The sequence below is a fragment of the Echinops telfairi genome, unplaced genomic scaffold, assembly GCF_000313985.2.
Source record: "Echinops telfairi isolate 266 unplaced genomic scaffold, ASM31398v2 ScPeMD7_7469;HRSCAF=8507_0, whole genome shotgun sequence".
In the NCBI taxonomy this organism is placed as follows: domain Eukaryota; kingdom Metazoa; phylum Chordata; class Mammalia; order Afrosoricida; family Tenrecidae; genus Echinops; species Echinops telfairi.
In genome coordinates this window covers 18095281-18116493 of record NW_022111372.1, presented here as the reverse complement: position 1 = coordinate 18116493, position 21213 = coordinate 18095281, and the positions used below count along the sequence as shown (strand labels likewise).

Below are 21213 nucleotides of genomic sequence, written 5' to 3'. Positions count from 1 at the left end.
CCAACCAAACAAACAAAAACATCCCTTAAGACCTGGTGGCCTAGTGGTTGTGGATTGGCTGCCAACTACAAGGTCAGCAGTTGGAAACCACCAGCCGCTTAGTGGGAAAAATACAAGGCTTTCTACTCCCCCACAGAATCACAGTCTCAGAAATCCATAAGGTTGGTTCCACCTGTTCTACTGGGCCACTATGAGTTGGAATCAACTTGATAGCAATGAGGTTTTTTAACAATTTCATTGCAAAAGCCTCTTCTCTGCCTTATGATTATTGCTGTTTCCTTCCCCAACTTCTAGTTTTCAATTTCTTTAATTATCTGCAGCAGGAAGAAGCTTACATTCATATGGATGGAAACCAGCATACTACTGAGAATATAATATACAGAGTAAATCCATCTACACTAGAATTCCACATAACGAGATCTTCAGATAGGACATGAATGATTATTGTACACATTTTTAGTGGTTCTTCCGCAAATGATCTTGTCTGTTACCAGACTAGCCTGCTCTTGACAAGTTCTTAAAACCCAAGTCAAACACCACTTCCTCTTTGAAAACCTTTCCAGCTTCTCAGGCAGAATCAGTCAGCTTCACTGTTGCTATACAAGCTTTTGGCCTTGTGTTTGGCACACATAGAACAAAACCTTGGTTTTCAACACCCACACCTCCATTTTCCCAAATAACAAGAGCTTGTGCATTTTTGGCCAATCAATCACAAGGAGTTTTGGCCAACTCATAAGGAGTTTTTGTATATTATACTGATTCTTTTTTACCATTACTGTAAAAAATAGTATAGTATATTTATAAAAATATATGTAGAGAATGGGGAAGGAACTTTTTCCTAACAATCATAGAAGGCCTGTTTATTTGAAGAAAAAATAAATAAGGTATGTACTTGATAGTTATTGCATTATATCAGACTATATCTACATATCTATTTTATATGATTGACTTTGAATTTCTCAGAGCAATATGTTTCTTCCCCGGCTTCTTATCTACCTCAGTAGGCAAATAAAGTGGTATATGTTTCTTTGTTGAATGAAAGACATGTAAATCATTGAATGGGTATATTAGCCATTATACCCATTGTCATTGAGTCGATTCAGATTCATAATGACCCTATAGGGCACAGTAGAACTGCTCCTTGGGGTTCCCAAGGCTATAAATCTTTATAGGACCAGATAGCTTTACCTTTTCTTACCAACAATTGAAGCTTGTCAGTTCATAGCACCAACCTTTCAATTAACAGTCAAGTGCTTAACTACTATACCCATAGGGTCAAGAGTGATTTGGGAAGGCAGTGGATTTTATATTAAATACGTTAGTAAGACTATTCTGTATATCAATGTCAAACCAATCTATGAATATGTTTTTATCTTTTTAAAAATTAGTTGAACTATGAATTCCTTGAAACTAGAGAAAGAAATTGGGTGTGGTGCTAAAGGTTAATATATATATATTACACATATGAATATACATATATACTATATGCATGAATGTAAATATACATATCTAGCCTTTAAAAGTTCATGGAAAATAGAATTGAAAGTAATGAATTTTTTCCACAAACATTATCACATATATATGTAACAAAGTATATATATAAACCCTGAGCACTTGCCTAACTTCTGTTAAGATTATAATGATTAAAATAAACCGAGAGTCTTTTGTGTTGGCGATTTTTTTTATTGTGTTTTTTTATTATTACAGATACAAATCCTGCCTGTGCAGGGGTACATGCATAATAAACAAAACAGCACACGCTGTCCTCACAGCCGGTCACACAGAATGCTCCTGCTTGCAGCTGTTGCTTATTAGTTTTCTTCCTGCTATTTGCATCATTCTTTTGAAGAAGATCCAGTAGTCGATTGCTTTGTCCAATTGTTTATAATAGTGTATAAATCAAGGACTTGCACCAGATGAAATGTCTAGGTTGTGTTTGCAAAATATTTGTATATTCTGGTTTTATTTTACTCTCTTAGCTTTAGAACTTGTATAGATTAAACTCTGATTCAAGCTTGTTTGGCAGTTACTCTTTCAGTCACTTCCAAGTTTCAAACTATGTTTTGATATATTACTCAGTTTGTTTGAAGTTCTTGACCTAAGTATTGAAGGGTTTTCTTTCTGAAAGTCTATGTCTACGAAAGCAATAATAATAATAAATAAATAAAACAGAAAAAGAAGCGAGCAAAAACCAAGTCTCACTCATTTTCTTAGAAATTAGGTAACACAACATGGTGAGTAGCCTGTCCTTTTAACACTTATTTTCAAAGTTCAGGCTGTGATGTTTTACCATTTCTATAATGATTTATTGATGAAACCATATTCAGATTGAAGCCCTTAGCAAGCTGAATTCAGAATTTGGGAATTTCTAAATGAAACAAAGGTCAAGTGGGAAATGTAGAAGGAATCCAAAATTTCATGTGTTTGATTTATTGACAGTGTATGTACGTCAACGACATACTTTTAATTTGCACGATAACATGCGATGCTCAGGATTTGTGTTTAGGTCAATTATGTACCACAGACATTATATCCAGCGCTATCGTTTTAGGTTAGAGTCACCGTTTTATAGAGGGTTGTGGTAGACAAAAATTAAAGCTACCAGAGGGAGTGAATCAGTTAGATAAGATGTTTATAGGATGCAGTGGATCCACAAGCTTAGAAACAAAACCAAAAAACCAAACCAAAAGCAACCTCTGTATTGCTGATTGGTCTGTATTTTACCTCAGTTCCACATACACCAGAGCAGAGTAGATATGCTCCCACAAGCTTCCAGGGCTCTAAACCTTTGCAGAAGCAGGCTAGCACATCTTTCTCCTGTAGAAAAATCGGTGAGTTAAATCACTGCCCTTTTGTTTAGCATTCAGGTGCTTACTCCCTGTGATACCAGTGTTCCTCGTACACAACCGTGAGATAGGATGGGGATGACGAGTATTCCTCTATCTTCCAGGTTTAGAGGCATTATGTTGGGATGGACTCGGCATCCCAGTGTAAAACCTAGATGGGTCTTCGTGATGTGATACTAAGTTAAATGACAAATCTATGGCAGTTTGGAATTACATTTCTTTATATTTTTCTCAGGAGCTTGATTTAATGCAAATACAGGTATAAAAAGTATTTTTAAGGAAATAAACTATTTCGATGACTAAGCTACCCAATTGAATAAAGAGACTACATATATTCTTTAAACTACAATATGTTAGTTTATACCCACTTGTTTGCACATGGAGCTAAACGGTGTTCAGAGCGCTTTCACCTCTTGACTCCCTGCAGAGGAAGAGAAGTAAGTGGCACACCTGATTGGCAAATGTATTGTAACTTGTCATAGAGCCAGACCCTTACCAAGCACAACTGAATTAAATGCCCCGGATCCTGTACTATCCCCATGATGGGTTAGAGAGCAGGTGCCTGGGATCCATAGGATTTTCAATGGCTGAATTTTGTCATTCAGTCACCATGCCTTTAATCCTAGTCCATGCTGGTCTGGGAGTTGTGGTGAAATCTCTTCAGCATCGTAGACACACATAAGCATCCACTCACGGAAGGTTGGCGGCTAGGCATGAATGCACTGGCCAGGAAGGGAGCCCAGATATCCTGAATGAAAAGTGAGAAGGGGACCACTGAAGTGCCACTGCCCTCCTGTGGAACAGCACACCACTCATTTGTGATAAAGGTTAAAAAAAAAAAGGTTTATCCCAAGGTTCTTCTTCTTGAGTCCATGCCGATATACTGATTGAATTAGAGACACAAAGAAAGTTACATGGCCATCTAAGTTGAAGCAGTTTTTAGAACTTTGGCTTCTTTGCTTTTTTACCCCAACAGAATTTGAAGATCATTCCCACAAAGCACTGAAAAGTCCTGACATCCCTTCAGAATCCTGAAAGCAAGGTGCTAGTCTCTTCTGAAGCCATTTTGTGTATCATGCAAGGAACAATTTCTTAGGCAGAATTTGGCCATTTGGAGATAGAGCTACTTCATTTCAAACTCTCTCATTCAGTGAACAGAACCAGTCAAACTAATTGTGTGGCGTTTTGGAGACAAACCAGTAAACAAAAACAGAATCTCCCAACTGATGTTCCAATTAACATTATCTTCCGGAGTGACTTCAATAGATTCTTGGAGAACACATCGTGCAGGGTCAAATTATTCAAGAGAAGGATGCAAATCCACTTGATTCCTCGAGATTAAAATGATAATTATTTTGAAGTAAAACAATCCATTAACTACTATTTACTTAGGTTTTCTAGTTTGTTGGGATACACACACACACACACACACACACACAAGTGAACATGAGGGACTTGAGCAGAGTGTGCGAAACTGCAAAAGGCATTCCTTTCTTTACTAACGGTTTCAGTTGTACGTTATCACACCATTTTTGCAGACTATGGACTCTGCTAGGTGATATGATGATTTTGAGATATACTCACTTAAACAGCTCATCTTGGAAACCCCCCAGGGCTCTTCTATCCTGCCCCATCGGGTCTCTGAATCAGCAAGGGCTCGATGGCAGGGAGGGAGGGAGTGCAACGATTGAACCAGACAGAGTGTCTGATATCAGAGTTCAGCGTACAGTAGTGAATTTTTTCTTTTATGCATAACTTCTGTTTACATTTTGCCATTCTATCTTCCAAAGGCAATTTAGTGTCTAAACTCATTACCAAACTGCTCAGCCTGCAAGTCGAGTTCTTTGTAATCTGGGCCTGTCGGCCTTTTAAACTTCTGCATTGCATGAATTGCTGTTGCGTGACATCAAGTAGATTCGGATGCATAACAACCTCATGGACCAAAGTTGAACTGCCTGCCAGTGTCGTCTGGACTTCCAATATTATGGAGGCAAATTGGTAGGTCTTTTTTCCCACAGAGCTCCTGAGTGGCTTTGGCTCATCAACCCTTTGATTAGCAGCCTAACGGTCACACCACTGTTCTAGAAGAACCTTTCTCATTTCTTTTGGATGGGATCTGTGTTCTTGTAAAGCTGCTTTCACTGGAGCTCTGTAAGCACATCACTCTCAAGTGTCCAGTACCAGGCCCTCAAGCAGTCCTTGGTGACTTCTCCCCGAAGAGATGAGGGCACCAGCACGCACAGGCCAGGAGTCTTGAAAAGGCAGCTCTTTTGTGGAAGAGTTGTCCTTGCTTCTTACCCTAAAGACGGCTGACTCATGCTTCCTGCCTTGTGCCCTGGCATTTGTTCCTTGGCCTGTGATTCAGCTCCACGCTTTCTCCACCTTCAGCTTCATTTCTCCCAGCTGTGACCTGTATTCCTTGTTTCATCCTCTTTTTTTGGGGGGGGGGCCGGGGGGGAGGGGAGAAACAACAACTTTTTCCATTTTCCTGTTTCTGAGTGTTTTGCCCTCTGTTCTTGGCACTGACTGACTAACTGGAAGATGCTGGTCAAGGATTTGTGGCGGCCACCTAGAACACTCCAATTCTTAAAGCCCTGGCACCAGGATGGCCTAATTTGTACTGGAACAATGTTGACTTTATTCTCTTGTGAATTACAACTGCATTTGTGCACCATAGTCCTATGTTGGTATTTTTCACCCAGAGTGTTCAATATTAGACATAGCTTTTGTGGAACAACGCATTGGATTAGATTTAAGGTGGTTCTAAAGCATTATGGCTATTCTGCAAAAGAAAACATTCCAGAACTGTGCTAATACTGCCAGTTCCATGAATACTGGGCCTCCTTCCAAATCTTCCAACTACAACACATGGAGTTCAATAGTCTCCGATCTAGGTCTGTCTGATTTTGAATGGGTAGAGAATATAATCAGTGAGAGACTAAGAGGTGAGCATTTATAATTAGAGGATAAGAAATGCAGTCATTACAGGTTATGTAGGCCAAAGTCTGATATGGGGTGGAAGATGACAGGACACCTAGAAATGGAGGTGAAAAAGAACATGCCCCTTTCACTCTAAATCTTACCTGTTTTCTTTCTCTTTATTCTCATTTCCAGTCAGTTGCCACTAGGTTTTAAATGTACCCCCCCTTTTGTCTTTTTACCGAGATCAACAGCCTTTCTTCTTAGGCATCCGTGGATGGATTGGAATTTCCAGTCTTTCACTTCGCAGAGTGTATTAATCCCTCTCATCACCCAGGGCCCCTATTCTCAAGATTATGTAATTTTAATGTGCAAAGTGGAGCAAATACATGTAGGTATTATGAAGTAATGGCTCCAGGCCTGCTTCTTGGCTGCCTATATTATGCAATGATGGGGAGAGAAAGGTAAGGCACCTTGTTGCCGAAGGAGGTAACAATTCATGTTAGGATGTGTTCCAGGGAAATCATGAGCATGTCTGTGCTCATGTCCGACATAGTGGTAGCGGATCTACATAGGAGAGGAAAGCAGATAGCTTAATGGTGGAGAGAAGTTGTGATTGCTCTAAGCTGGTGGGTGACCGGAAAACAGTCTGTCACCCATCCATTTTTCCCCTTACATTATGTCCTTCATCTACCACCAACTACCTCTTCTTGACCTTCATAGAAAAGAACCTGTGGTCTGCAAGGGTGGATCCCAAACTAGGTTTCTTTGACACAATATTTTGAGATTTTAACAAGGAAAAAATCCTGGAAGCATTTGTCATTTCTCAACTCTGGGAGTCTAGGGCAATATAAAAAAGAGCAGGATCTCTTATTTACAAACTATCTGAGGCAAGCATAGTTTACATGCCAGAATCTAGAGGAAAGAGACTAAAGGGAAAACGTACCACTCTTCTGATAGAAGTGATTTTTAACAAGAATGAAAACAATATGCAATCGTACTTAGTACCTTTTATCCCTGGAATAGGTGTTCAATCTATTTTCTATCACTTTCCAGACTTTGCTAAAGTAGACATAATGCGAGTCATTACGGGCGAAGGTATCGTGTTCCACTTAACTCAGCATTTATATAGCATAATAGTTGTCAAGTGTTTGTGATTCTAGTGAATTGTTCTCAGAACACTCGCCGCTTCCTTCTTCCGGTTATGGACCTCAGCACCCCTTCCGTTCAGATCTTCGCTCCCCCGTGCGCTTTCTGTCCAGGTGCCACCAAGATCTTTTCCGAAGAAATAGTAACCAAGGGATTACCGTGCGGTCTCACTAACTGGTATACCAGTTAACACATCCATCTGGATAGAGAAATGTTGCTCTCATTTGGCAGGAGGTGGAACGGGGTTGCTGGAAACATATTCCTGTAGAGGGAGAGAAGCTTCCTGCAGGAAGAAAGCAATTAATAATATGCAGAGCTGGCAAATGAAGGGAGAAAGGATCTTAGTTCCTGTATTTTTATCTTGCATCTTTTATGCTGTACCAGCAGGATGGTTCAGGAGTCAGGGGCCCACTTGATGGCAGCTGGCCACGCTCCTCAGCAGCTCCCGCCCCGGGAGCTGCGCATGCTTTCTGATGTTAAAGTGAGTTTGGCTTTTGTTTACATCATTCACAGTTAAAAGAGTTGTTGTAATACATAACATATTCAAGAAAAAGGTGAGCTTCGTTCTCCTTAAATTTGGATGTGGAAGTGAGGGGTGGGAATATAAGGAATACACAGATCTTAGAGGGGCTCCAGTATCAAGTTAAATGGCGTGTAGGTCTTTCTGGTATTTGTGTTCATCTTTTTTTTTTTTTTAACCACCATGGGAAAGGATGTTTTTAACCAATGTATAAAGCATTTGATACTCATTTATCTTTATGCTCCAACATCGAGCACCTAGCACTAGTTGGATCAGTACTCAGTAAATACTTGATGAATAAAAAGAGGAGATGAAGAAAGCAGTGCTTCTGAATAGACAGGTTGATTTGATGGCACATTTGTGTGGAAAGAGGAAATGTGAAATATATTTTGCAATGACAACCTAGCAACCAGTCGTTTTTGAGCTGGGTGGGAAAGGATGTTGACAATTTGATTGTGGCTTTATAAAATCTGAAAACGTCAAGCCATTATCTGTCAGTTTATTGTACTTTCTTGGCTTATATGTTGTTCAGATACTGGAACAATCAGCTTGTTTGACTGTGGTGACATGTACATTACTGTGATGCTGTAAGTTATGAAACCAGTATTTCAAATAGGATCACTCATGTTGGGCAGATTTCAGTAGCGTTTCAAGACTACTAGAGAGTAGAAAGGAGGATTTGGCAATATTCTTTGCCAAAATTAGCCAGTAAGAATCATATACAAGCAGTGGAGCACCATCTGAGATAACAGCAGATGACAAGCCCCTCAGGTGGGATGGCATCCCAAACGCTACTGGGGAGGGGTCCTTTCTCAAAGTAAAGTGTATATATGATGTAGGTGGGGTAAAGCTCTCCAGATCTTAATTTTCTGATGTAGACCAAACAAAAATGGTATTAAATAGCTGCAACCATTGATTAAAAACTCCAATGTATAAAGCATGAATCTAGGAAAATTGTCAGATGTAGTGAGTTCAAATGGATGCATGATGGTAATTTTTAATTGGAAAATCACTTGATCTGTTTGCTGGGAGTTGAAGAGGGAGGCAGTTGCAATCATTTTAAAAAGAACATTTCAAGATCTGTCTTGAAGTACAATACTGTCTGTGTTAGAATAATGTCCAATGAAGGCCAGTTGATACAATTATTCAAATTTTCTTACCTACCACTAAAGTTAAAGATGGATAAATTGAATGTTTCTACCAATTTCTGCAGGCTTAAATTGATCAAATGTGCAATAAAGATGAGTTGATAATTATTATTGATCAGAATGTGAATGTTGAAAACAAAGACAGATAAATACTTAGAAAGTATAACTTCTGTGATAGAAACAGTGCTCGAGATACCAATTTAGGATTTTGCCAGCCCAAGGATTTATTCATTACTGGTATATTTTTCAATAACATTGATGGCAACTATATATGTGGACCTTGCCTACATCTCTGGAAAGGGATGATGGAAAAGCTCAATATCATCACAGCAAACTACAGGACTGACCATTGATTGCTCTTATGCAATTTCAGGTTGAAACTGGAGAAAATTAAAATAAGTCCATGAGAGTCAAATTACCACCTTGAGTATCCTTCACCTGAATTTAGAAGCCATCAGAAGAACAGATTTGATGAATTGGATTCTAATGATCAAAGAGCAGACAAGGTGTAGGATGATATCAAGGATCATACAGGAAAAAGAAAGAGTCATTACAAAGATAAGAAGGTGCTTACCAAAATGGGTGTCTGAAGATATTCTGAAAAAAATATTCTTGAATGTAGAGCAGCTACGTGAATGGAAGAACTGATGAAGGGAACGAGATGAACAGGACATTTCAAAGTGTGGCTCGAGAAGTCAAAGTAAAGTATTTTAATGAAATGTGAAAAGTCAGGGAGTTAGAAAATCAAAGCAAACTTGGGATTTCTCAAGGAGAAAGAAATGAAGAAAAATTTAAGACTCAAGTTGATGTATTGAAGGATCCTATGGGGAAAAACTTGCAGGAATAGTTACTGTGCTAGAAAGAATTAATTGCCATTCAACTATTTCAGGAGGTAGCATGTAATCAAGAAGTGGGATTATCAGTACCAGTACAAGAAATCCAACTTGCACTGAACACTTTAACAAAAATAAGGCTCCAGGAATTAACCGGATCCCAATTGAAATGTTTCAACAAACTGATGCAGCACGGGAAGCATTCACTAGTTGATGCCAAGCAATTTAGGTGGTTGTTAGATGGCATTGAATGGGTTCCAAATCATAGACACCCTAAATATAGCACAATAAAATTGCCCAGTCTTCAGTTATCCTTACAATTATTTTGTTTGAGCCTTTTCTTGTAGCTATTTTGTCAATCGGTCTTCCTCTGTTTTGATGACCCTCTATTTTATCAAGCATGATGTCCCTTTCAAGGACTTATCTCTTCTGATAACATGTCCAAAGTATGCATGACAAAGTGTTTTCCTCCTCCCTTCTAAGGAACATTCTGGCTGTACTTCCTCCAAGACAGACTTGTTTGTTCATCTGTCAGGTCACAGTGCTTTCAATAGTCCGTGCCAACGCTGGGATCCAAATGCATCAATTCCCCTCCATTCCTCCAGACTCAGTGCCCAACGCTCTGGCAGTTAAGTGTGGTACTGCTGCAACACATTTTCGTCAGCAAAATTTTACTAGCAGGTTCTATTAATGATATAGTTAAATAATTTCATCGTTCTGTTGGATCACCCTTCTTTGAAATGGGCACAAATATGAATCACAACTAATCAGTGGAAAATACAACAAATGGTATTTTTTGGTAGAGACTGGTGTTGATTGATATTTGTGCCCATTAAAAAGAAGGGAACTGAGTACAGAAATTATCAAACAATATCACTAATAAAACATGCAAGTAAAATTTTGCTGAAGAAAATTCAAAAAATGGGTACAGCAATATACCTAAACTTACCCGCATGAAATGTAAGCCAGATTCGAAAGAGGAAGTGGAATGAGAAACATCATTGTAGATATCAGGTAGATCTTGCCTGAAGACAGAGAACACAAGAAAAATGTATGCTTAACTTTTTTTTGTTTTTGTTTTTTCTACTTTACAAGAAAATGTGAAGATGAGGAATCAGGATTGCAGGACACTTAATTGTGCCCATTTGGAACTTGGACACAGACTAAGAGATAATCATTAGAGCGGAACATGGGATACTGCTCATTTTAAAATTAGGAAATTTATGTGTCAGGGTTGCCTTGCTTTACCTTACTTACTTACGTAATCTGTCCTGAGCAGACTATCTGAGAAATGGGTCCATGTGATGAAGAATGAAATATTTTTCCACCAGAGGAAGAAAACCTTCGACATGTCCATCTAGGGGCTGGAGGGCAGCAAGCAAGGCCACTGACGTATGGGGAAGGGGAAGGGAAAGAACCCCGGGCACGGGTTCAAAGCCGAGACTGGGTGTGGAGCCCTCTGCCACTTCTGTGGGCAGCGGTTTTCTGTCCCTCTACTTGATCTAAGTGATCCAGGTCAAGAGAGGGAAAGATGCCTTAGCAACTTCATTCTGTTGTTGAAAAATAAAGATCTGTGTAAAAATGTTTTTTCTACATTGTAAACATTTTTGTTTTATAGATTTTATTTAATGTTAATACATTTTATTTAAGGAGTTTTACATATCTTTGTCATCCATCGGTTCCTCTAAATCTTGTAAAAGTTCATCTTCAAGATAGCCCTTTTTAAACCTTTTGCAAGTGTCACCGTGGGAACAACCCTGTGGCATATTTTTTCCGTCCTCCGACTGACACCACCCTAACTTCTGTTATGAAATGTCTCTGTTAATTTATCTATTTGGCCAACATAGTACATCTTTTTCAGTTTTATTAACTTGAAAAATTGGCATGTAGTTACATGGTCCTTCACATGTCCCCCTATTACTTTTATTTATAATTTAAGAATTTAATTTTTTTTGGTTACAAAACCAATTGATGTACCCCACAAAAGTCCAGGAAACGTAGAAGGTATAAATTGACACTGTACAAAGAGAAAGAAAGAAAGAAAAGTCAGCCACAAATTAGAGTCACAGATGTAATTTTTAAACTTTGTAGTAGTTGCATTAATAAATTAATTTCCATAATATATTTTATTCTGAATTTATATTGAGACGGTATTCTGAGCATATTAACACTTGATAGGGACAGTCATTTCATACTTCGGGGAAAGTTAGTTCTGTAACAGCAAAATAATTGCTCTAAAGGTGTGTCTTTCATCCTTGGTAGCTTTTCCTGCTTCCTTCTTTGTAAGACTGTTATTTGCCATCAATATTAATTTCCCTTATCTTCTTCTGTGGCTGGACTCTGATTTTATCCCAGGGAGAAATGGATTCAATTTTCAGCCTCCCATGATAGTCTAGGCTTTGTCACTAATATTGGAGTGACTTGGCTCAGGGAAGGAATCCTGATGACACAGTGGTAAGGTGCTTGGCTACTGACTGGCAAGTTGGAAGTTCAGAAGTAATGTCACTCTAAGAACGTGGCAGTCTGCTTCAAACTCTGTGACAGCTGTCTATTGTCTTCCTAGTTTTAGGATCACTGTGCATCTGGATTTACTGAATTGAAACAGTTTTTTATTTTTGTTCAAGTATCCTCAGTTGGAATGAATGGGTACAGTGACTCCAGTAGCATTTCTCTTTAGACTTTGAGCTGCATCCGAATAAGGATTCATCTTACAAGGAGCATTCCATTCAATACTCATAAGGAGCAGTAGTTTTTCACTGTTTGACTGACAAATATAGTGTGAGGGAAGAAGGACAATGATACAGATATAATGTATTAACTAGAAACAAAAGATGAATGAGGCATGGATGGATTTGAACAAGTTGGGACTTCTGGGGAGAAAAATTCCCACAAACCTCTTATATTTCTGCATATCGTCCAACCAGAGCTATTATTCTAGACTATCTTTTCAAGAATGTTTGTGGAGAAAACCGCCCTGTAAGATATGATGTCGTTTTCTGGAGTAGAAGACAGATTTATTCATTGTCTAGTCTGAAAATGACAATGCTTCCTCTGGGGGGAAGGATGGACAATTTGCCTGCAGCTCACTCTAAAAAGGTTAGGGTTTGGAATCACGGGCTTGTGAATCTATGATGCAAACCCCTGTGTGCACAATGTACACCTGGGAAAACCCAAAGCTCATGCAGCTTGCTGTGCTTTGAGTGACAAGTCCTTTCTTCTTTGCCCTGGGTGATTGGTGTTTTCTGCTTCCATGAAATTGTAGTAGGCTGCTTTATTAGCTGAAAGGTATAGTGAAATCTCATACCTTTGTTTGACTGCATGTGCCTAAGTTATGTGTTCAAATTCTAACCCCTATAATTGTAAATATGATTATATATAGATACAGGGTTTTAACCATACCAATATTGGGTGGATCCTAAACTTATCAATAAAAAGAAGAGAATAGATACAAAGACAAACACAGGGAAAGACATACACCAAAGAGTGACAGACGCAAAAAAACATCAAGGAATACCCAGAATTGCCAAGAATAGACCAAGATCATTAGCAGACACTAGAAACTAGGTAGAGGCTCATAGAGGGAATTAACACCCCAAGAGCCTAAACTATTAGAAAATAAACCATTATTCTCTATAGACACCTACATGTGTTATGAAGTTTCCTGTATCATTTCCAAGACTGCAATCTGTACAGAAGCGAATTGTCACATCTTTCTCTCTCTCAGAATAGCTGGTCATATTGAGCCACCAAATTTTTCAGAAAGCGACCGAACACTAACCACTATGCTCTCAGATGACTTTCTTCTGAAAAATCAGCCAATGAAAACTGTATGTATTACAGTTCTACTGTAACACATATGGGGTTGCCATGAGATGAAATTCACTTGAAGGCAACTGGTTATTTACACACGGGAAATCTGGTAACTAGGCCTCACGTCCCCAGGGCTACTTATCACACACACTCTTAGGCGTCTCAAAGTCTTTCTGTTGTTCCCATCAGAATAATTTAAAAAAATACTTTTATTATTACATCTCTTATCACAATCCATACATTCCTCCAATGTGTCAAGCACATTTGCACATATACCACCATCATCGTTTTCAAAGCATTCTCTTCCCACTTGAGCCCCTGATATCAGCTCCCCATTTCTTCCTCCTCCCTCTCCCACCTGCCCTCCCTCACGAACCCTTGATAAGCTATAGATTATTTTTTCCATGTCTTACATTATCCTCCATTGCCCCTCATCCACTTTTCCATTATTCATCCTCCTGGGAGGGGGTTCTAGTTGATCCTTGTGATCAGTTTTCCCATTCTCCCCACACCCTCCCCTAATCCTCCTGGTATCTCTTCTTTTCTTGTTGGCCATAAGGGATTTATCTACTCTGGATTCCCTGTGCTGTGGGTTCTTATCTGTAGCAGTGTGCATGCTTTGGTCTAATCTGATTTGTAAGTTAGAATTGAGGTCATGATAATGGGGTGAAGGAAGCACCAAAGAGCTAGAGGAAAGTTGTGTGTTTCATCAGTGCTATACTTTACCCTGACTGATTCATCACTTCTCTGTGACCCCTTTGTGAGGGGATGTCCAATTGTCTAAAGATGGGCCTTGGGTCTCCATCCCATGCTCTCCCTCCCCAATTCACCTTGGGTCTTCAATGCCTGATAGCTGATCCCATTGCCACCTCATGATCACACAGGTTTGTGTGCTTCTTCCATGTGGGCTTTGTTGCTTCTGAGCTAGATAGTCGCTTGTGGGCCCATAAATATCAGGGTCATTTTTACTATGCTCCACTATAGCCGCTCTTACTGGAAATGCAATGGCATCTTTGCTATGCATTTTAAATCAACTGGGTTTCTCACTATTGCATCTTACACACACACACACACACACACACCATTAAAAACGTGCAAGTTTACTTGTGGCTAGGTGGGAAGACATGGTGCCATGCTCAAATGCAGGACTATGTAAAATTACAACCCACAGGACAAATCCTACTTGATGCCTGTTATAATAATGTTCATGGGCAAGAATGGTTTGCCTTTTTGAAATCCAATTGGATAAAATGATATTCACCAAATAAGAATTTCATTCTTCTCATTTGAAGATGCATGCTAGAGGAAAAATTCAACTTTAATGATTATATTTTGAATTTTATCAATAAAATCTTTATGGACATTTGTTTCTTTTTTTATTTGTTTTGTTTTATAACTTTCAAAGTAGGAAAAAAAAGCTCTACACTCTGGCCCTCTTAGAAAATGGTGGTTTACTGTTAGAGGTCCCACCTCACTTGTCCCCAGCGGATCTGGAATCTGATGACTGGGAGTCTCTCCTAGTTGAGAATGAGCTCAGTGTCTCCCCAACCCCTGCCTTGAGGGGATGGGCAGTCAAGTTAACAGTTCCCTTTTGCTTCAGAGGGCACGGTATGGCTAATAAAGCTACTTCTCTGCACAACACAAATGCCCCAAAATATTTCCTTCAATAACCACTATCACTAGCTCCCTACATTCCCACAGACAAGCCATTGATGATGCTTGCGTTTTGATTTTCTTATCTGCACAATGGCCATGGTGATTAGCAGGCTAGCAGATAAGATCCTCTAGGAGCCATCAACATATGCCTTAGCGAATGCAGTGTTCTAAGAAAGGCTGACGTTGAAATAACATCATTTAGCACAGGATGTTGAACTGTGGTAATCAGAAACAAAACACATTATCACCAAATCTGTCTTGGTTTATAATGGTCCCGTAGGATCATTGCTAACCACAAAGTTAACAATTTGATGTGTATTTCTGTACGATACCAGGGCTCCTTCGTAAACTGTGATAGCGCTACTTAAAATATTATGTTTGGAAGATAAAGATATTTAGATGTGTCATTCCTGTTATGTTTAAAACTTTTATTTTCTTTTTCTCAAGGTTATTTTTTAGGAGAACCTAAACATTCTGTATATAGTAAACCACCAGTTTGGTATGTTTTTATTAAATTGCTCCAACATATTGATTTTTTCCCCATTCAAAATGTCTAACATTCAAGAAGATACAAAGATATGTTATTCTTTCCAGGAAGTTTAGCAAATTGTAAAGACTCTGAAAATAGACTAGCTTCCTAATGGTTTGTCCTAATGTTTTGGGAATGAAAATTTTTCTATGGTTTTATCCTGCTGTGACTACATTGAGAAGAAAAAAGAAGCTCAATTTACGTCAAGGGAAAGGTTTTATAGACAACAAAGACTCTTGTTAAGTTGTTTCTGTTGACTGTCACAATTTCCACCAACTGTTTCTTCTATTTTTACTATTTCTTAGTGAGAAAGCACTCATCCCTAAGGCAGGTAGATTTTACGAATGAAATTGTTTTTGTTGTTAGGTACTATTAAAAGTTTTCCCGTGTATAACAGAACAAAACACTCAGCCCAGTCTGGCTCCATTTGAACAATTGCTTTCATGTTGGAGCCCATTGGAGTCCCTGTAAAATCTATCACATCAAGGGATTTCCCTTGTTCGGATCCTCTACTTTACCAACCATAATACCGTGTCCAGGGACTGGTATGTCCCAGACATGAGATAAGTCCCACCACCCAGGCTTCTAAGGAACACTGAGAGTTCACTTTCTCCGAGACACATTTGTGAGTGCTCTTCTGGCCCTCCATGGGAGGAAGAGTCTGAGGAATGTATATGGAGTTCTCCTTCCACATTCCATTGTCAGATGAACACTATTTCTCCCATCAGATGACCCAAGCCCAGTGAGGTGAGTCTTATTGAACTCCTCTGTTGGTCACATCGTCACTTACCCCTGACCGTTGATGTTTGAAAATGTATTTGTTAATTATGTCATGATGTACGTATAACATTAAATGAGTTTTTTAATAAATTGTTCCAAGGATGTTTGGGGCCATGTTGAATTTTTCTGCACTCTGACAGCAATGAAAAACTGATGAACTCTGAAATAGGTTTCATGAATCATATTCCAGACTAAACACATGTTTTCTAAGTCTCTCCTTAGCATTTATGCCTGCAGGGGATAATAGTATTATCCATTTTTGTGGGCACACATTTAAGAAACCTGAGATTATGTCTTTATATATGGAAATTAAAATAACAATATATAATATATTAAAGCAGCAGTTCTCCACCTGTGGGCTGCGACCCCTTTTTGGGGTCAAAGGACCCTTTCACAGGGGTCCCCTAAGACCATCAAAAAATTCTGATGGTTTTAGGAACCAAGACACTGACTTTTTACACATACTGTCACAGAATGTAGCAATGTAGTTTACTGTTATATTAAGACTGTTACCCATGCTACACCAAACTTCAAGACAAAATTTCATTTATTTGTAATTAGAAATAAGTATTTCACAATGTATAATTACATATTGTTTTTGTGATTGATCACTATGCTTGAATTGTGTTCAGTTTGTAACAATGAAAATATATCCTGCATATCAGATATTTACATTACAATTCATAACTAGCAAAATTACAGTTATGAAGTAGTAACGAAAATAATTTTATGGTTGGGGTCACCACAACATGAGGAACTGTGTTAAAGGGTCGGGGCATTGGGAAGGTTGAGAATCACTGTATTAAGGGTTCACAGGGATGGCAGGGTAGAGGAGGGAGGGAAAAAAGGAGGAGCTGATATCAAAGGGCTCAAGAAGAAAGATAATGTTTAGAAATTGTCAATGCCAACAATGGTGCATGTTTGCTTGATATAATGGATATATGGATGGTTATTATATGTAAGAACACCCAATAAAATGACTTATTTAGATAAATAAATAAAATGGCAAATAAATAGATAAGTGTATACTTCTGGAAACTAAGTAGTTTGTGGATAATAAATGTTTTCTATTTTTTAATATGCACTCATGAAAAGTGGTTATGTACACTGTATGCATGAAAAGAAAAATTATGTGACAATTGAGATTTTCAACCTAAGCAATATTCTATGTATATTTTATAAAGATGTAGATTAAATTTAATCTATTAAATTAAAATTTACTAAATGAAAAGTTTCATTTCTATAATAACTCTGCATACATTTTGGTAAATATATTAGGAATTTCTGAAGTGTATAATATCTAAGCTTTCTCCTTTCAGTATTCTCTGATTATAGATTTGGTAATTAGAAGATTTTAAGGAGGAAGTGGATGGCTCATAATGAACAGATTCATCATTAACTTACTTTGTAACATGTGAGAAACATGTTGAAAAAGTGACATTAAATATGAACAATAACAGGTAGCCCCTCATTTTGTCAATAAGTCTCAATATTTTTAATTTCTACTGAATAGCTATCTCTGGGATCAATGTTTTTAGTTTTATTATTTTTGGCCACCTCTCCAATTAGCGTTTATTAACTGACATTACATACTTACATTTTGTTTCCTGGGTGTAAAAGGGTATGCAAGAAATGTCAAATGAATATTAATGAATTAAAACAGTTATAGATTGAAATTTAAAATGAAGTACTTGAATTTCCTTTACCTCTTGCCACTACCCTCATAATTTTAATTATTTAAATGATTCAGAAAATCACTGCTCATTCAAATTAGCAGTACCTCCCTCCCCTCAAATTGCCATTGTTTTAAGCAATACCTGTTGAATTGGAAACAGAGGCTCATTCTTTTTCAGATTTGTGTTGTGATCTCTTGATTTCTTAAAAGGACAGAAATAAAACTACTAAGCCACATCATAAAATACTTTATTTGCGTTGATGTATCAGTTATACTTATTATGACGGAAAAACATTCAAAAGCATGGCCATACTGAAAAGGAACTTTGCTTTATGTTCTTTAATGGACTGAAAATTTCTAATTTTCCTATGGGTAATAAAGTTCCAGACACTGAGCTTATGTAGATCAAAGGCAAAAATTAGACCTCTAATAATAGAAGAATCATGTAGATACCTGCGGGTACTTTTCTGGAGCAGTCTTTGGCTGTTTTCTTGAAGACAGGGGAGTTGAGACTGTTGCCAATATTTGATCTTGACATTGTAGTCTGAATGAATGGTTTCTAGGCTTGAAGTGGTGAAGAATGTGTACACAATGCAAGGAACCGTGTAAGGTGGCTCTTCCAGCCATAATCTTGGTTACTTCCACCTTTGTTTCCCTGATAGGACTGGGTAAGAAGGTGAGGGAATATACTAATTGGATTATATTGTGCTGTGAGTGATTGTTAATCAGGTTGATTGCAATTGCCAGCTGCTAGATATAAAATGAACCATCTCAGGTAAGAGGTCCTCTGGACCCTGCGATCACCGGCCATTGAAACTCTTTGATCTAGGAGACAACTGTAACACCCCAGGAGGAGCAGAGCAGCAGCAGCGGAACCAGGAGCCAGAGCATGAGAGGTGGACTACCAAGCTCACAGAGTAAGTAAAAAATTGTGTGTGTGTGTGTGTGTGTGTGTAGCTTTCTTGTTAGTGATCCTATGCACAACAGAACAAATCAGTATGTGGTGCTAAGTCATTGTCATAATCTTTACTATTTTTGAGCTCATTATTTCAGTTGCTGTGCCAACTGATGTTGAAATTTGTTTGCTTTCCTGGATGTCCATGATATATTTCATGTTCTTTGCCAAATCGTAGTTCAAAGGCATCAATTCCTCTCTGGTCTTCTTTATTAATTGTCCAGATTTCATATGCACATGAGATACTTGAAAATATTATGGCTTATGCCAGGTGCACTTTAGTTTTCAAAATTATGTATTTGTTTATACTTTAAATATTTTGCAGCAGACTTATCCAATGCAATATATTATTTCCAGACTTGCTCTTTCGTGGGCATTGATTATGGGTCTTAGTAAAATAAATTTGTTGAACATTTTTATCATTTTCGTCTTTATCGTTTTGGGACCTCCAATGGTGGAACATGACAGAAACGTGAAGAAATGGCTGTAAATATTCATTAGTAATTGGAACATGGAATGTGCAAAGTATGAATATAGGAAACTTAGAAATTGTCAAAAATGAAACAGTGCAAAAAGAACAATATCATAGATATTATTGAGTGGAAATAAACTGGTATTGGTAATTTAAAATCAGCTAATTATGGTTTACTATGCTGGGCATGACAAATTCAAATAGCTTTGAAAGCATCATGAACAAGAACATATCAAGATCTATCTGATACAATGTTGTATGCAACAGGATAACATCCACACTCCTAAAATTTGGTATGACCCTTATTCAAATTTATGAAGCAAACACTATAGTCAATGATGAAGAAACTGAAAGTTTCTACCAATATCTTCATTCTGAAATTGATCAAACATACAATCAAGATGTATTGATAATTACTGGTGATTAGAATAAAAAGCTGGAAATTAAGGATAAATAGTTGAAAATGCGGCTTTGGTGATAGAAACAGAGATGGAGTTAACATAAGAGAATTTTGCAAGACAAACGGCTTCATTTTTTGCAAATACTCTTTTTCCCCAAGCAAAATAATTAGAAAGCGTACATGTGGACCCAATCACGATCATAAAGAAAAAAATATTATAATGAAATATACAAAGACTTGGAGTTAGAAAATTAAAAAGATAGTATCTGTTTCAAGCAGAAGGACCTGAAGAAAAAATTTAAAAATCACGTTGCAATATTGAAATGTTCTATGGGCAAAATATTGAATGATACAAGAAACAACAAAAGAAGATTGAAAGAATACACAGTCACTATCCCTAGAAGAATTAGGCTACATCTAAATTATTTTTAAGACATAGCGTATGATCAAGAACTGATGATATTGAAAGAAGTCCATGTTTTCCTGCGATCATTAGAAGACAAACAAGCCCCCAGGAATTAGTAAAACACAAACTGAAACATTTCTACAAACTGATGTAGTGCTGAAAGCACTCACTGGGTGATGCCAAGGGGTTGGGAAGACAGTTACCTAGCCAACTGACTGCAAGAAATTCATATTTGCACCCCTTACAAAGAAAAGTGATACATGAGAATAGCAATAGTTTCACCTCCTCCTCTCCCATTTGGATCCCTCTGATGTCCTTCTGCAGTCTTATGTTGTTAGCCAGAACCTCCAAAACAATATTGAATAGAAGTGGGGACAGGGGGCATCCTTGTCTTGTACCCTTTTTCAGTGGGATTGTTTTTGTCTTTTCTCCATTGACTATGATGTTGGCCGTTGGCCTTTCATAGATAGCTTATATCAGCTTGAGGAACTAACCTTCCAATCCTATCTTTATGAGTGTCTTGATTAGGAATGGGTATTGGATATTGTCAAATGCATTTTCTGCATCTATGGATATTATCATATGGTTTTTATCCTTTTTCTTATCAATGTGGTGTATAATATTGATGGATTTTTGGATGTTAAACCATCCCTGCATCCCTGGGATAAATCCTACCTGGTCGTGGTGGATGATATGTTTTATATACTTTTGTATTCTATTGGCCAATATTTTGTTAAGGATTTTTGCATGTATGTTCATTAGAGATATTGTTCTGTAATTCTCTATACCTGTGGGGTCTTTGCCCTGTTTGGGTATCAAAGTAATGCTGGCTTCGTAGAATGAGTTTGGGAGTTTGCCATCCTCTTCTATGTTGTGGAATACTTTGTGGAGGATTGGTGTCAACTCTTCCCTGAATGTTTGGTAGAACTCTGCCATGTAGCCATCTGGCCCTGGGGCTTTTTTTGTTGGTAGATTTTTAATGACTGTATCTATTTCTTCTTTCGCTATGGGTTTGTTGAGATCACTGATTTCTGTCTGAGATAATCTAGAGAGAGACTGTTTTTCCAAATATTTATCCATGTCTTCTATGTTTCTGAGTTCATTACAATACAGAC

At 37.9% G+C, this 21213-nt stretch overlaps 1 pseudogene; it reads right to left on the bottom strand.

Annotated features, from left to right (window-relative positions):
• Positions 1 to 21213, bottom strand: part of LOC101640308 — a 150456-nt pseudogene that overhangs the window by 120067 nt on the left and 9176 nt on the right.